Source organism: Octopus bimaculoides, chromosome 7 (assembly GCF_001194135.2).
Source record: "Octopus bimaculoides isolate UCB-OBI-ISO-001 chromosome 7, ASM119413v2, whole genome shotgun sequence".
Lineage (NCBI taxonomy): Eukaryota > Metazoa > Mollusca > Cephalopoda > Octopoda > Octopodidae > Octopus > Octopus bimaculoides.
The window spans coordinates 36,891,683-36,897,547 of record NC_068987.1 but is presented as its reverse complement, the minus strand read 5'-3'; positions in this window follow the sequence as shown (position 1 = coordinate 36,897,547).

The following is a 5,865-nucleotide window of genomic DNA, read 5'->3' as shown; positions in this document are numbered from 1 at the left end:
AGGAGTGCAATGTGATCATTTTCAAGTACTGGGTGTGGTTTGTGTTCCCTATTATTATTATTATTATTATTATTATTATTATTATTATTATTATTATTATTATTATTATTATTATTATTATTATTATTATTCACTTTTAATCTGCATGTTGTTACAATGACTCGCCGAGACACACACAGCGTCCTACGGTGAGTGAAGGAAAAGATGTTACAGTATGACTGAAAGATTGGGGAAGGGGAAGTAGCGAAATATCTTCATGTTACATAACACAGACATCTAAATTGATAGGGATGCGGGCAGTACCTGTCAACACAATCTTTTGAATTTCTCTGAGACATGGTTTTCCTAGAATGTTACCAAGATGTTTCTGACATCCTTTTCTTTTTATCATACCTAGGGCACCTACAATAATAGGAACATTTCTCGTTTCAAGATGCCACATCTTTTGTAGTTTAATTCCCAGATCTTTATATTTACTTAATTTGTCAAATTCCTTTACAGATATAGTTTTATCAATGGGAACACTATTAATCTACATGCAAGGTTTCTGACTCTACCGCTCCTTAATTAGTGTCTATCCGTTCTTTTTTGAAGTCTGTTTGATCCGTTTTGCTTGTTTGCTAGCAGTGGTTTGAGGTTCTTGATCGAATTCAGGGTTAATGCCAAGTTCCCTTACGAATTTGCAAACTCCCTTGACAATAGAATGTAACTTTTTGCTGCTTTCATGTTTGCACACAAACCGCAGCATCCAGTCCCCTGTCCTATGTATCTGTTCATTACTATTGTGGAGGTCTTATAGCACAGTTCTACATGCACCATTCCTCTTCTATTCCTTCTAGGTAGGTACAGTCGACCAACGTCTGGTTTTGGGTGGTGCATGTTCTTAGATGTTAGTAGTTTTCTTGTCTTCTTGACCATGCGTTGGAACTCAGAAGCATTCCAGTTAATGATGTTAAAAGTCCTAGAGTGTTAATGGTTTCAATGCGATTTTTGGAGTTGAGTTCAGTTTTAGTATGAGTCTTATCTCCTGTAGTATTCCTTTCTTATTTTTCCCCTTCATAGTAGCATCTTGTATACCATCTCCTTTGTTTCTCCACAGGTATTTATAACTTTCTTGTGAGTCAAGTTCTTTGATGGTAGTGTTGGTATCTAATTTAACGAAAGCAGTTTGTGTGAGCTTGCCTGTTACAAAAGTTGCCTTAATACATTTATCGAGGCTAAAATCTATCCCGATGTCATTGCTGAACTCTTTAACAGTTGTTAACAGCCCTCCTAACTCTTGGTCATTTCTAGCAAACAGCTACAAATCGTCCATTTAAAACAGATGGCTCATTATAGTATTATAAACTTTGTATTCATACCTGGTTTTATTGAGTTCGTTTGAGAGTGGGATCAGTGCCAGGCAAAAGAGTAATGGGGAAAGGGAGTCACCTTGCAGGATGCCTCGTTTGATGTTGATGTTGGTGGATTGGCTCATCCCATTAATATGGTTTAGAAGGGGACGTGTGTTTCACTTGGCTATGTTACCTTGTAAGAATTTGAGTAGCCAATTATGTGGGACACTATCAAATGGTCTCCTGTAGTCTATCCATGCCATACTCAGGGTCTTCTTTTTGCTTCGGCAATTGATCTTTGCGCCCATAAGAATTTCATTTGCAACTTTTTGGGGCTTGTGGAAGGATAGAGTTCTGTTCTAGGAAAGTGTATATTCTTTCAGTGAGTATGGATGTGAGATTCTTGTAGATGGTGTTGAAACAGGCTATTCGTCGGTAGTTCTTCGGAGATTTTGTCTTCAGGTTTTGGTAAAAGGTATGTTGTTCCTTCAGTCAGCCAGGCAGGTATTTGCTCTGAGTTCTGGATGACATCAGTTAGAGATGCAGCGAAATTTTGGTGTACATCTGTCAAACAAGTCAGCCAGAAGATAAGGATCCGGTCCACTCTTGGGTTTTCCATTTGTGAGACTTTCTAGGAACACATCTTAGCTCTACTATTCCTATTGCCTTTCATTTCTGCTCTTCAACTTCATCCAGTCTCACTTTCTCACGCTCTATCCAGTTAGCTTCAGTATTATATCCTTTTTTGCTGCTCCATATCTTCTCCCAGAACTCTTCCATTTCCTTAGTCTTAGATGGCTCCTTTATTCCTTTCTTACTCTTACCAATTTCCCTATAAAATTTCTTCGCATCCGTCCTGAATACCCTGTTTTTATGATAAAATTTGATTCTTTCATCATACCTTTCAAGTCGTTGGGTTTTCAGCTGCATTCGCTGTTTTGTTCCATGGGAGGTTTATAAAAATCAAAGATTTTTATATTTTTGCTTGATTTTTCTAGCTTGTTTCTTCTTAACATTTACTTCTCCAGCAAGTTCATCGAGAACTGACATATCCGCTCACAGAGATTCAATATCTTTTTGTATTGCTACTTACCACTCAGGAGGTCCATTGACATAGTTGGTCCCTTTCTGTGTCATCCTGATATGTAGTTGAGCAGTTACAACTTTAGAAGTGGAATAGATGAGGTTATTTAAGTTTGTTAGGTCATTCCCCTTATTTCTTAAGATCTGTCTAAGAGCAACGTTATATATCATGATTATGTTGTTATATTTTATGCTGTTTGAGAACTTTGCTAGCGGTTCCCTATTGATCACGTCGGTAAACTCAGTGTTGCTTAGTTCTCTCATATCTTCTTTTGCTTCTATGATCTTTTCTTTATTATTCACCTCAAATTCTGTATCATATCTTCATTTCCAGAAAATGATGCACTTCATCTGCTATGAGGTTAGTTAACAGTTTCCAGGATGGTGGTAAGCAAGTAATATGACTATAATTGCTGACTTGCCCTCTTTTCTTTGTTCTTCTGTATCATCACTGTCCATCCTTTCGCCATTCATGTTGATGTCCATTTTCTATGCAATTAACTGAAAGAAAAAGCGGTCGTATAAAGCTGTGTATACTTGGAAAGTCTTTGAGTCAGAAATCCTGGACACCATCTGGTCCAGCGGTTTTCCAGTTTCGCATTTTCTTTATCTTGTACTTTCTTATCCATGATTGTTATATTCCCTTGTGTCGCTTCATCTTCAATTTCCCTTTTAAATTCCCGTGAAACGAGTCTGCTTTTATATTATGTTGGACTTCTTTGTTCTAGATTTCTTCCCAGAATTTACTCATTGCTTCAGCAGCTGGAAAACAATTTTCTTGATGCTCCTTTCTATTATTTAGTTGTTTATAGAATTTTCTTTCGTTCTTCTCGAGTCTAATCTGCTGGAATGGATTTGTTCTGTGTTGGTATCTGCTTTTATTTTTTTTACCCGACTCTGCTTTGAATTTGGTTTAGTTTTTCTTTAACTACTTGCAGTCCTTTGCGTCTTATGTTGAGTTTTCCTTTGCAGTTCATACCCTTCACCCTCTTCGTTTCTATGATTGTATTTATCCGTCCAATATTTCTTTTTGAGCTGTTCAATTTGATTCTCAGGTCTTTGTTCCCACTATAGGGCTTTGTCCTTTTGTTTATAAAGATAATGATGATGATGCTGATGATGATGATGATGATGATGATAATAATAATAATAATAATAATAATAATAATAATAATAATAATAATAATAATAATAATGTCATATGTAAACAAACAAGTTTTGTTTTGAAGCGTTGAAATGTATTGTAGAACAAGTAGAATGAAAAGTATACTTTTCAACGCGTAAATACTGACAGAACAGCATATATAGGATAAAATGATTTTAGAGCAGTAAAGTTTGTCGGTAACCAGCCATGACGATCGAGCTCACACACCTCTAATACCCGGTCGGCGTGCTCTACCTTTAAGCTAAACTACCGACCGACAAAAATTCTTCTGCAATTTTAGAAGTTATAAAGCCATCCAGAAAGGCTAGATGTCATAAAGATTACGTCATATGTAAACAAACATAAGTTTTTTTTTTTTGAAGCGTTGAAATGTTTTGTAGAACAAGTAGAAAGATATATCTTTCAACGCGTAAATACTGACAGAACAGCATATATAAGATAAAATCATTTTAGAACAGAAGAGTTTGTCGGCAACCAGTCATGAGGATCGAACATACACCCCTCTAATATCTGGTCCTCTAATGTCCGGTCAGACTCTGACCGGATATTAGACGGGTGTGTGTTCGATCCTCATGGCTGGTTGCCGACAAAATTTTCTGCTCTAAAATGATTTTATCCTATATATGCTGTTCTGTCAGTACTTACGCATTGAAAAGTATATCTTTCTACTTGTTCTACAATAATAATTATTATTATCAATGTCATTCTCATTGCATGTAAGTTTGTTAACAGATATTTAATAAGCCTGTTAACGAAGTGTTTGTATTGAGTTGCTTTTAAAACTAACTAGCGTCCTAAGGAGCACCATAGGTCTGTTCCTTTAGGGCCCTTTGGGGAAGATTTTTTCATATCTTGAATTTTTATTTTTATTTTTTACAATTCACCGATTTTTAAAACGTTGCTGCTTTTAATGGTGGCGATAATGGTAGTGAACAAAACTGTTCGATAACATTACTGATTAACCAAGTTGAAAGTGATTTCTTCAAGACAAACCCTTGTGAAGTTAAAGTAATGTAACAAACTTTGCAATAACAGTCTATTGGGACTTGTTGGTGTGATAGAGGGATGGTTTTCCGATCCCCAGCTATCATGTTATCACTAGACAATCGAAAGAAGCGATAAGCGTTCGCTCGATTTTCAAATAACAAACCGCACTCTGCTGTCTTATCAAATGTAACTACACATCAAGGAGCGTAATCTTAGATATGCGAAATCTGAAAAGGTATTCGCATCGTTTGAAAGTTTTTGACCTGTGGTTAAACAGTAGTAACTGAGAACTTATTCCACTGTATTGTAAATTTCCTGATCCATATCCCCTCTTCTTCCTCCTACCTGCTTCTTTTCCTTTTTCTTCCTTCTCATCCACTTCGTCATCGTCGCTGTCGCCGCTATCACCACCTCCACTACCACCATCCTTGTTATTGCCTCTTCTTAATCCCATTCTTCTGCTTCTTTAGCTCATATTCCTCCGCTTCCTCGTCATCATCATCTTTACTGATTGAACAATACATGAATGTAGAAATAATAAATGTTAAATTGTGTCATAAGCGATGTGAATTTCAGCAGGAAATCAAATTTAACAAGTTCCCTAATGCAAGTTTTCAACGGAAAACGAAGGTCATCATGGCATATTCAGATTTCTTAACACAACTTGGCATGAATCGTTGCAGTAAGTAGATTTAAGTGTCTTCTCCGATGGAATAAAGAACGATTGTGACAGAAATATCGCTGTTAACTGAACATGTCATTAACGATTTAACTGAACCAATTAGTCTTTCAGATTCTTAAGTTCAGCAGAATTTAGCATCTATCTATCTATCTATCTATCTATCTATCTATCTATCTATCTATCTATCTATCTATCTGTATGTGTGTCTGTGTGTGTGTCTGTGTGTGTGTCTGTGTGTGTGTCTGTGTGTGTGTCTGTGTGTGTGTCTGTCTGTGTGTCTGTCTGTATGTCTGTGTGTCTGTCTGTCTGTCCGTCTGTCTGCTTGTCTGATTGTCTGTCTCTTTCGCTGTTTCTGACTACCAGTCCAACCAAACCCCATGTATGCATGCACCCATCCATCCGTCTATCTATCTATCTATCTATCTATCTATCTATCTATCTATCTATCTATCTATCTATCTATCTATCTATCTATCTCTGCTGGACGGATGCTAGTCACATCGGCTCGCAAGTAAGTTGGCCTTTTATATGTCAAAACTTTTGCAGTTTTAAAATATTTTTTGTGGAAGAGGTGTATAAGTCTATACACTTCGACCCTATTGGGGTTTTGTAAT